This window comes from Oncorhynchus keta, unplaced genomic scaffold, assembly GCF_023373465.1.
Source record: "Oncorhynchus keta strain PuntledgeMale-10-30-2019 unplaced genomic scaffold, Oket_V2 Un_scaffold_15414_pilon_pilon, whole genome shotgun sequence".
Classification (NCBI taxonomy): Eukaryota; Metazoa; Chordata; class Actinopteri; order Salmoniformes; family Salmonidae; genus Oncorhynchus; species Oncorhynchus keta.
This window is the reverse complement of record NW_026290800.1, coordinates 30428-43138: the sequence shown is the minus strand read 5'-3', so window position 1 is coordinate 43138 and position 12711 is coordinate 30428.

The window sequence follows — 12711 nt, the reverse complement described above, 5'->3', positions numbered from 1 at the left end:
CCCCCTACTCACAAGGCAGGCAATACGCTTGACCTCATCTTTACTAGATGCTGTTCTTCCACTAACCTCATTGCAACTCCCCTCCAAGTCTCCGACCACTACCTTGTATCCTTTTCCCTCTCGCTCTCATCCAACACTTCCCACACTGCCCCTACTCGGATGGTATCGCGCCGTCCCAACCTTCGCTCTCTCTCCCCGCTACTCTCTCCTCTTCTTCATCCTTCCTGCTCAAACTTTCTCCAACCTATCTCCTGATTCTGCCTCCTCAACCCTCCTCTCCTCCCTTACTGCATCCTTTGACTCTCTATGTCCCCTATCCTCCAGGCCGGCTCGGTCCTCCCCTCCCGCTCCGTGGCTCGACGACTCATTGCGAGCTCACAGAACAGGGCTCCGGGCAGCCGAGCGGAAATGGAGGAAAACTTCGCCTCCCTGCGGACCTGGCATCCTTTCACTCCCTCCTCTCTACATTTTCCTCCTCTGTCTCTGCTGCTAAAGCCACTTTCTACCATTCTAAATTCCAAGCATCTGCCTCTAACCCTAGGAAGCTCTTTGCCACCTTCTCCTCCCTCCTGAATCCTCCCCCCTCCCTCCTCCCTCTCTGCAGATGACTTCGTCAACCATTTTGAAAAGAAGGTCGATGACATCCGATCCTCGTTTGCTAAGTCAAACGACACCGCTGGTTCTGCTCACACTGCCCTACCCTATGCTCTGACCTCTTTCTCCCCTCTCTCTCCAGATGAAATCTCGCGTCTTGTGACGGCCGGCCGCCCAACAACCTGCCCGCTTGACCCTATCCCCTCCTCTCTTCTCCAGACCATTTCCGGAGACCTTCTCCCTTACCTCACCTCGCTCATCAACTCATCCCTGACCGCTGCTACGTCCCTCCCGTCTTCAAGAGAGCGAGAGTTGCACCCCTTCTGAAAAAACCTACACTCGATCCCTCCGATGTCAACAACTACAGAACAGTATCCCTTCTCTCTTTTCTCTCCAAAACTCTTGAGCGTGCCGTCCTTGGCCAGCTCTACCGCTATCTCTCTCAGAATGACCTTCTTGATCCAAATCAGTCAGGTTTCAAGACTAGTCACTCAACTGAGACTGCTCTTCTCTGTATCACGGAGGCGCTCCGCACTGCTAAAGCTAACTCTCTCTCCTCTGCTCTCATCCTTCTAGACCTATCGGCTGCCTTCGATACTGTGAACCATCAGATTCTCCTCTCCACCCTCTCCGAGTTGGGCATCTCCGGCGCGGCCCACGCTTGATTGCGTCCTACCTGACAGGTCACTCCTACCAGGTGGCGTGGCGAGAATCTGTCTCCTCACCACGCGCTCTCACCACTGGTGTCCCCCAGGGCTCTGTTCTAGGCCCTCTCTTATTCTCGCTATACACCAAGTCACTTGGCTCTGTCATAACCTCACATGGTCTCTCCTATCATTGCTATGCAGACGACACACAATTAATCTTCTCCTTTCCCCTTCTGATGACCAGGTGGCGAATCGCATCTCTGCATGTCTGGCAGACATATCAGTGTGGATGACGGATCACCACCTCAAGCTGAACCTCAGCAAGACGGAGCTCCTCTTCCTCCCGGGGAAGGACTGCCCATTCCATGATCTCGCCATCACGGTTGACAACTCCATTGTGTCCTCCTCCCAGAGCGCTAAGAACCTTGGCGTGATCCTGGACAACACCCTGACGTTCTCAACTAACATCAAGGCGGTGTCCCGTTCCTGTAGGTTCATGCTCTACAACATCCGCAGAGTACGACCCTGCCTCACACAGGAAGCGGCGCAGGTCCTAATCCAGGCACTTGTCATCTCCCGTCTTGATTACTGCAACTCGCTGTTGGCTGGGCTCCCTGCCTGTGCCATTAAACCCCTACAACTCATCCAGAACGCCGCAGCCCGTCTGGTGTTCAACCTTCCCAAGTTCTCTCATGTCACCCCGCTCCTCCGCTCTCTCCACTGGCTTCCAGTTGAAGCTCGCATCCGCTACAAGACCATGGTGCTTGCCTACGGAGCTGTGAGGGGAACGGCACCTCAGTACCTCCAGGCTCTGATCAGGCCCTACACCCAAACAAGGGCACTGCGTTCATCCACCTCTGGCCTGCTCGCCTCCCTACCACTGAGGAAGTACAGTTCCCGCTCAGCCCAGTCAAAACTGTTCGCTGCTCTGGCCCCCAATGGTGGAACAAACTCCCTCATGACGCCAGGACAGCGGAGTCAATCACCACCTTCCGGAGACACCTGAAACCCCACCTCTTCAAGGAATACCTAGGATAGGGTAAGTAAGGGTAAGTAATCCTTCTCACCCCCCTTCTCACCCCCAACAAGATTTAGATGCAAGTGGCTGTTCCACTGGTTGTCATAAGGTGTATGCACCAATTTGTAAGTCGCTCTGGATAAGAGCGTCTGCTGAATGACTTAAATGTAAATGTAAATGTAGGTATGTCTGTCCCATCAACCACCTGAAAACCACCACACCTCACAATCAGCCAGGTATGTCTGTCCCATCCATCACCCCTCACAATCAGCCAGGTATGTCTGTCCCATCCATCACCCCTCACAATCAGCCAGGTATGTCTGTCCCATCCATCACCCCTCACAATCAGCCAGGTATGTCTGTCCCATCCATCACCCCTCACAATCAGCCAGGTATGTCTGTCCCATCAACCACCTGAAAACCACCACACCTCACAATCAGCCAGGTATGTCTGTCCCATCCATCACCCCTCACAATCAGCCAGGTATGTCTGTCCCATCCATCACCCCTCACAATCAGCCAGGTATGTCTGTCCCATCAACCACCTGAAAACCACCACACTCACTATCAGCCAGGTATGTCTGTCCCATCCATCACCCCTCACAATCAGCCAGGTATGTCTGTCCCATCCATCACCCCTCACAACCAGCCAGGTATGTCTGTCCCATCCATCACCCCTCACAATCAGCCAGGTATGTCTGTCCCATCCATCACCCCTCACAATCAGCCAGGTATGTCTGTCCCATTCATCACCACCTCCCAATCAGCCAGGTATGTCTGTCCCATCCATCACCACCTCCCAATCAGCCAGGTATGTCTGTCCCATCCATCACCACCTCCCAATCAGCCAGGTATGTCTGTCCCATCCATCACCCCTCACAATCAGCCAGGTATGTCTGTCCCATCCATCACACCTCCCAATCAGCCAGGTATGTCTGTCCCATCCATCACCACCTCCCAATCAGCCAGGTATGTCTGTCCCATCCATCACCACCTCCCAATCAGCCAGGTATGTCTGTCCCATCCATCACCCCTCACAATCAGCCAGGTATGTCTGTCCCATCCATCACCACCTCCCAACCAGCCAGGTATGTCTGTCCCATCCATCACCACCTCCCAATCAGCCAGGTATGTCTGTCCCATCCATCACCCCTCCCAATCAGCCAGGTATGTCTGTCCCATCCATCACACCTCCCAATCAGCCAGGTATGTCTGTCCCATCCATCACCACCTCCCAATCAGCCAGGTATGTCTGTCCCATCCATCACCACCTCCCAATCAGCCAGGTATGTCTGTCCCATCCATCACCCCTCCCAATCAGCCAGGTATGTCTGTCCCATCCATCACCCCTCACAACCAGCCAGGTATGTCTGTCCCATCCATCACCCCTCACAACCAGCCAGGTATGTCTGTCCCATTCATCACCCCTCACAATCAGCCAGGTATGTCTGTCCCATCCATCACCCTCACAACCAGCCAGGTATGTCTGTCCCATTCATCACCCCTCACAATCAGCCAGGTATGTCTGTCCCATCCATCACCACCTCCCAATCAGCCAGGTATGTCTGTCCCATCCATCACCCCTCACAACCAGCCAGGTATGTCTGTCCCATCCATCACCACCTCCCAATCAGCCAGGTATGTCTGTCCCATCCATCACCACCTCCCAATCAGCCAGGTATGTCTGTCCCATCCATCACCACCTCCCAATCAGCCAGGTATGTCTGTCCCATCAACCACCTGAGAACCACACCACCTCCCAATCAGCCAGGTATGTCTGTCCCATCCACCACCCTCCCAATCAGCCAGGTATGTCTGTCCCATCCATCACCACCTCCCAATCAGCCAGGTATGTCTGTCCCATCCATCACCACCTCCCAATCAGCCAGGTATGTCTGTCCCATCCATCACCACCTCCCAATCAGCCAGGTATGTCTGTCCCATCCATCACCACCTCCCAATCAGCCAGGTATGTCTGTCCCATCCATCACCACCTCCCAATCAGCCAGGTATGTCTGTCCCATCCATCACCACCTCCCAATCAGCCAGGTATGTCTGTCCCATCCATCACACCTCCCAATCAGCCAGGTATGTCTGTCTGTCCCATCCATCACACCTCCCAATCAGCCAGGTATGTCTGTCCCATCCATCACCACCTCCCAATCAGCCAGGTATGTCTGTCCCATCCATCACCACCTCCCAATCAGCCAGGTATGTCTGTCCCATCCATCACACCTCCCAATCAGCCAGGTATGTCTGTCCCATCCATCACACCTCCCAATCAGCCAGGTATGTCTGTCCCATCCATCACACCTCCCAATCAGCCAGGTATGTCTGTCCCATCCATCACCACCTCCCAATCAGCCAGGTATGTCTGTCCCATCCATCACCACCTCCCAATCAGCCAGGTATGTCTGTCCCATCCATCACCACCTCCCAATCAGCCAGGTATGTCTGTCCCATCCATCACCACCTCCCAATCAGCCAGGTATGTATGTCTGTCCCATCCATCACCCCTCACAATCAGCCAGGTATGTCTGTCCCATCCATCACACCTCCCAATCAGCCAGGTATGTCTGTCCCATCCATCACCACCTCCCAATCAGCCAGGTATGTCTGTCCCATCCATCACCACCTCCCAATCAGCCAGGTATGTCTGTCCCATCCATCACCCCTCACAATCAGCCAGGTATGTCTGTCCCATCCATCACCACCTCCCAACCAGCCAGGTATGTCTGTCCCATCCATCACCACCTCCCAATCAGCCAGGTATGTCTGTCCCATCCATCACCCCTCCCAATCAGCCAGGTATGTCTGTCCCATCCATCACACCTCCCAATCAGCCAGGTATGTCTGTCCCATCCATCACCACCTCCCAATCAGCCAGGTATGTCTGTCCCATCCATCACCACCTCCCAATCAGCCAGGTATGTCTGTCCCATCCATCACCCCTCCCAATCAGCCAGGTATGTCTGTCCCATCCATCACCCCTCACAACCAGCCAGGTATGTCTGTCCCATCCATCATCCCTCACAACCAGCCAGGTATGTCTGTCCCATTCATCACCCCTCACAATCAGCCAGGTATGTCTGTCCCATCCATCACCCCTCACAACCAGCCAGGTATGTCTGTCCCATCCATCACCCCTCACAATCAGCCAGGTATGTCTGTCCCATTCATCACCACCTCCCAATCAGCCAGGTATGTCTGTCCCATCCATCACCACCTCCCAATCAGCCAGGTATGTCTGTCCCATCCATCACCACCTCCCAATCAGCCAGGTATGTCTGTCCCATCCATCACCCCTCACAATCAGCCAGGTATGTCTGTCCCATCCATCACACCTCCCAATCAGCCAGGTATGTCTGTCCCATCCATCACCACCTCCCAATCAGCCAGGTATGTCTGTCCCATCCATCACCACCTCCCAATCAGCCAGGTATGTCTGTCCCATCCATCACCCCTCACAATCAGCCAGGTATGTCTGTCCCATCCATCACCACCTCCCAACCAGCCAGGTATGTCTGTCCCATCCATCACCACCTCCCAATCAGCCAGGTATGTCTGTCCCATCCATCACCCCTCCCAATCAGCCAGGTATGTCTGTCCCATCCATCACACCTCCCAATCAGCCAGGTATGTCTGTCCCATCCATCACCACCTCCCAATCAGCCAGGTATGTCTGTCCCATCCATCACCACCTCCCAATCAGCCAGGTATGTCTGTCCCATCCATCACCCTCCCAATCAGCCAGGTATGTCTGTCCCATCCATCACCCTCACAACCAGCCAGGTATGTCTGTCCCATCCATCACCCCTCACAACCAGCCAGGTATGTCTGTCCCATTCATCACCCTCACAATCAGCCAGGTATGTCTGTCCCATCCATCACCCCTCACAACCAGCCAGGTATGTCTGTCCCATTCATCACCCCTCACAATCAGCCAGGTATGTCTGTCCCATCCATCACCACCTCCCAATCAGCCAGGTATGTCTGTCCCATCCATCACCCCTCACAACCAGCCAGGTATGTCTGTCCCATCCATCACCACCTCCCAATCAGCCAGGTATGTCTGTCCCATCCATCACCACCTCCCAATCAGCCAGGTATGTCTGTCCCATCCATCACCACCTCCCAATCAGCCAGGTATGTCTGTCCCATCAACCACCTGAGAACCACACCACCTCCCAATCAGCCAGGTATGTCTGTCCCATCCACCACCCCTCCCAATCAGCCAGGTATGTCTGTCCCATCCATCACCACCTCCCAATCAGCCAGGTATGTCTGTCCCATCCATCACCACCTCCCAATCAGCCAGGTATGTCTGTCCCATCCATCACCACCTCCCAATCAGCCAGGTATGTCTGTCCCATCCATCACCACCTCCCAATCAGCCAGGTATGTCTGTCCCATCCATCACCACCTCCCAATCAGCCAGGTATGTCTGTCCCATCCATCACCACCTCCCAATCAGCCAGGTATGTCTGTCCCATCCATCACCCTCCCAATCAGCCAGGTATGTCTGTCTGTCCCATCCATCACACCTCCCAATCAGCCAGGTATGTCTGTCCCATCCATCACCACCTCCCAATCAGCCAGGTATGTCTGTCCCATCCATCACCACCTCCCAATCAGCCAGGTATGTCTGTCCCATCCATCACACCTCCCAATCAGCCAGGTATGTCTGTCCCATCCATCACACCTCCCAATCAGCCAGGTATGTCTGTCCCATCCATCACACCTCCCAATCAGCCAGGTATGTCTGTCCCATCCATCACCACCTCCCAATCAGCCAGGTATGTCTGTCCCATCCATCACCACCTCCCAATCAGCCAGGTATGTCTGTCCCATCCATCACCACCTCCCAATCAGCCAGGTATGTCTGTCCCATCCATCACCACCTCCCAATCAGCCAGGTATGTCTGTCCCATCCATCACCCCTCACAATCAGCCAGGTATGTCTGTCCCATCCATCACACCTCCCAATCAGCCAGGTATGTCTGTCCCATCCATCACCACCTCCCAATCAGCCAGGTATGTCTGTCCCATCCATCACCACCTCCCAATCAGCCAGGTATGTCTGTCCCATCCATCACCCCTCACAATCAGCCAGGTATGTCTGTCCCATCCATCACCACCTCCCAACCAGCCAGGTATGTCTGTCCCATCCATCACCACCTCCCAATCAGCCAGGTATGTCTGTCCCATCCATCACCCCTCCCAATCAGCCAGGTATGTCTGTCCCATCCATCACACCTCCCAATCAGCCAGGTATGTCTGTCCCATCCATCACCACCTCCCAATCAGCCAGGTATGTCTGTCCCATCCATCACCACCTCCCAATCAGCCAGGTATGTCTGTCCCATCCATCACCCCTCCCAATCAGCCAGGTATGTCTGTCCCATCCATCACCCCTCACAACCAGCCAGGTATGTCTGTCCCATCCATCATCCCTCACAACCAGCCAGGTATGTCTGTCCCATTCATCACCCTCACAATCAGCCAGGTATGTCTGTCCCATCCATCACCCCTCACAACCAGCCAGGTATGTCTGTCCCATTCATCACCCCTCACAATCAGCCAGGTATGTCTGTCCCATCCATCACCACCTCCCAATCAGCCAGGTATGTCTGTCCCATCCATCACACCTCCCAATCAGCCAGGTATGTCTGTCCCATCCATCACCCCTCACAACCAGCCAGGTATGTCTGTCCCATTCATCACCCCTCACAATCAGCCAGGTATGTCTGTCCCATTCATCACCACCTCCCAACCAGCCAGGTATGTCTGTCCCATTCATCACCCTCACAATCAGCCAGGTATGTCTGTCCCATTCATCACCACCTCCCAATCAGCCAGGTATGTCTGTCCCATTCATCACCCCTCACAATCAGCCAGGTATGTCTGTCCCATTCATCACCACCTCCCAATCAGCCAGGTATGTCTGTCCCATTCATCACCACCTCCCAATCAGCCAGGTATGTCTGTCCCATCCATCACACCTCACTATCAGCCAAGTATGTCTGTCCCATCCATCACCCCTCACAACCAGCCAGGTATGTCTGTCCCATCCATCACACCTCCCAATCAGCCAGGTATGTCTGTCCCATCCATCACCCCTCACAACCAGCCAGGTATGTCTGTCCCATCCATCACCACCTCCCAATCAGCCAGGTATGTCTGTCCCATCCATCACCACCTCCCAATCAGCCAGGTATGTCTGTCCCATCCATCACCACCTCCCAATCAGCCAGGTATGTCTGTCCCATCAACCACCTGAGAACCACACCACCTCCCAATCAGCCAGGTATGTCTGTCCCATCCATCACCACCTCCCAATCAGCCAGGCATGTCTGTCCCATCCATCACCACCTCCCAATCAGCCAGGTATGTCTGTCCCATCCATCACACCTCCCAATCAGCCAGGTATGTCTGTCCCATCCATCACCACCTCCCAATCAGCCAGGTATGTCTGTCCCATCCATCACCACCTCCCAATCAGCCAGGTATGTCTGTCCCATCCATCACACCTCCCAATCAGCCAGGTATGTCTGTCCCATCCATCACCACCTCCCAATCAGCCAGGTATGTCTGTCCCATCCATCACCACCTCCCAATCAGCCAGGTATGTCTGTCCCATCCATCACCACCTCCCAATCAGCCAGGTATGTCTGTCCCATCCACCACCCCTCCCAATCAGCCAGGTATGTCTGTCCCATCCACCACCCCTCCCAATCAGCCAGGTATGTCTGTCCCATCCACCACCCTCCCAATCAGCCAGGTATGTCTGTCCCATCCATCACCACCTCCCAATCAGCCAGGTATGTCTGTCCCATCCATCACCACCTCCCAATCAGCCAGGTATGTCTGTCCCATCCATCACCACCTCCCAATCAGCCAGGTATGTCTGTCCCATCCATCACCACCTCCCAATCAGCCAGGTATGTCTGTCCCATCCATCACCACCTCCCAATCAGCCAGGTATGTCTGTCCCATCCATCACCACCTCCCAATCAGCCAGGTATGTCACCATCACCCCTCCCAATCAGCCAGGTATGTCTGTCCCATCCATCCATCACCACCTCCCAATCAGCCAGGTATGTCTGTCCCATCCATCACCACCTCCCAATCAGCCAGGTATGTCTGTCCCATCCATCCACCTCCCAATCAGCCAGGTATGTCTGTCCCATCCATCACACCTCCCAATCAGCCAGGTATGTCTGTCCCATCCATCACACCTCCCAATCAGCCAGGTATGTCTGTCCCATCCATCACCACCTCCCAATCAGCCAGGTATGTCTGTCCCATCCATCACCACCTCCCAATCAGCCAGGTATGTCTGTCCCATCCATCACCACCTCCCAATCAGCCAGGTATGTCTGTCCCATCCATCACCACCTCCCAATCAGCCAGGTATGTCTGTCCCATCCATCACCACCTCCCAATCAGCCAGGTATGTCTGTCCCATCCATCACCACCTCCCAATCAGCCAGGTATGTCTGTCCCATCCATCACCACCTCCCAATCAGCCAGGTATGTCTGTCCCATCCATCACCACCTCCCAATCAGCCAGGTATGTCTGTCCCATCCATCACCCCTCACAATCAGCCAGGTATGTCTGTCCCATCCATCACCCCTCCCAATCAGCCAGGTATGTCTGTCCCATCCATCACCACCTCCCAATCAGCCAGGTATGTCTGTCCCATCCATCACCACCTCCCAATCAGCCAGGTATGTCTGTCCCATCCATCACCACCTCCCAATCAGCCAGGTATGTCTGTCCCATCCATCACCACCTCCCAATCAGCCAGGTATGTCTGTCCCATCCATCACCACCTCCCAATCAGCCAGGTATGTCTGTCCCATCCATCACCACCTCCCAATCAGCCAGGTATGTCTGTCCCATCCATCACACCTCCCAATCAGCCAGGTATGTCTGTCCCATCCATCACCACCTCCCAATCAGCCAGGTAATCCATCACCACCTCCCAATCAGCCAGGTATGTCTGTCCCATCCATCACCCCTCCCAATCAGCCAGGTATGTCTGTCCCATCCATCACCCCTCCCAATCAGCCAGGTATGTCTGTCCCATCCATCACCACCTCCCAATCAGCCAGGTATGTCTGTCCCATCCATCACCACCTCCCAATCAGCCAGGTATGTTGTCCCATCCATCACACCTCCCAATCAGCCAGGTATGTCTGTCCCATCCATCACCACCTCCCAATCAGCCAGGTATGTCTGTCCCATCCATCACCACCTCACTATCAGCCAGGTATGTCTGTCCCATCCATCACCACCTCACTATCAGCCAGGTATGTCTGTCCCATCCATCACCACCTCCCAATCAGCCAGGTATGTCTGTCCCATCCATCACCACCTCACTATCAGCCAGGTATGTCTGTCCCATCCATCACCACCTCCCAATCAGCCAGGTATGTCTGTCATCCATCACCACCTCCCTGAGAGGTATGTGTGGATCAGCCCATACAAGTCAGCAGGTATAGTTACTGCTTCAGTGTGGATGGAGTTGAAGGGGACAAACAGCAGCCTATTCCGCAGTAGTTTTTTCCTTCGATTGAACAACGGACTGAAGAAGAGGACCAGGTACAGCGAACCGTTGGGATGTTTGTCTCAGTGTTACAGACGAGAGAGAAGAGCTAACGGACTGAAGAAGGGGACCAGGTACCGCGAACCGTTGGGATGTTTATCTCAGTGTTACAGACGAGAGAGAAGAGCTGGTACAGCGAGATGTTTGTCTCAGTGTTACAGATGATGAGAGAAGAGCTAACGGACTGAAGAAGAGGACCAGGTACAGCAACCGTTGGGATGTTTATCTCAGTGTTACAGACGAGAGAGAAGAGCTCGGACTGAAGAAGGGGAGAAGGTACAGCGAACCGTTGGGATGTTTGTCTCAGTGTTACAGACGAGAGAGAAGAGCTAACGGACTGAAGAAGGCAGCAGGTACAGCGAACCGTTGGGATGTTTGTCTCAGTGTTACCAGATGATGAGAGAAGAGCTAACGGACTGAAGAAGAGGACCAGGTACAGCGAACCGTATGTTTATCTCAGTGTTACAGACGAGAGAGAAGAGCTAACGGACTGAAGAAGGGAGAAGGTACAGTGAACCGTTGGGATGTTTATCTCAGTGTTACAGACGAGAGAAGAGCTAACGGACTGAAGAAGGGGAGCAGGTACAGCGAACCGTTGGGATGTTTATCTCAGTGTTACAGATGAGAGAGAAGAGCTAACGGACTGAAGAAGGGGAGCAGGTACAGCGAACCGTTGGGATGTTTATCTCAGTGTTACAGATGAGAGAGAAGAGCTAACGGACTGAAGAAGGGGAGCAGGTACAGCGAACCGGGATGTTTGTCTCAGTGTTACAGACGAGAGAGAAGAGCTAACGGACTGAAGAAGGGGACCAGGTACAGCGAACCGTTGGGATGTTTGTCTCAGTGTTACAGACGAGAGAGAAGAGCTAACGGACTGAAGAAGGGGACCAGGTACCGCGAACCCAGTGTTACAGACGAGAGAGAAGAGCTAACGGACTGAAGAAGGCAAGCAGGTACAGCGAACAGTTGGGATGTTTGTCTCAGTGTTACAGATGATGAGAGAAGAGCTAACGGACTGAAGAAGGGACCAGGTACAGCGAACCGTTGGGATGTTTATCTCAGTGTTACAGAGAGAAGAGAAGAGCTATGTTTGTCTCAGTGTTACAGATGATGAGAGAAGAGCTAACGGACTGAAGAAGATCTCAGTGTTACAGACGAGAGAGAAGAGCTAACGGACTGAAGAAGGGAGCAGGTACAGCGAACCGTTGGGATGTTTATCTGTGTTACAGAAGAGAGAAGAGCTAACGGACTGAAGAAGGGGAGCAGGTACAGCGAACCGTTGGGATGTTTATCTCAGTGTTACAGACGAGAGAGAAGAGCTAACGGACTGAAGAAGGGGAGCAGGTACAGCGAACCGTTGGGATGTTTATCTCAGTGTTACAGATGAGAGAGAAGAGCTAACGGACTGAAGAAGGGGAGCAGGTACAGCGAACCGTTGGGATGTTTATCTCAGTGTTACAGATGAGAGAGAAGAGCTAACGGACTGAAGAAGGGGAGCAGGTACAGCGAACCGTTGGGATGTTTGTCTCAGTGTTACAGACGAGAGAGAAGAGCTAACGGACTGAAGAAGGGGAGCAGGTACAGCGAACCGTTGGGATGTTTATCTCAGTGTTACAGACGAGAGAGAAGAGCTAACGGACTGAAGAAGAGGACCAGGTACGGCGAACCGTTGGGATGTTTATCTCAGTGTTACAGATGAGAGAGAAGAGCTAACGGACTGAAGAAGAGGACCAGGTACAGCGAACCGTTGGGATGTTTATCTCAGTGTTACAGACGAGAGAGAAGAGCTAACGGACAGAAGAAGTGAAACCTTCTCTGGGCTGAAATGAGCAGCATGTGT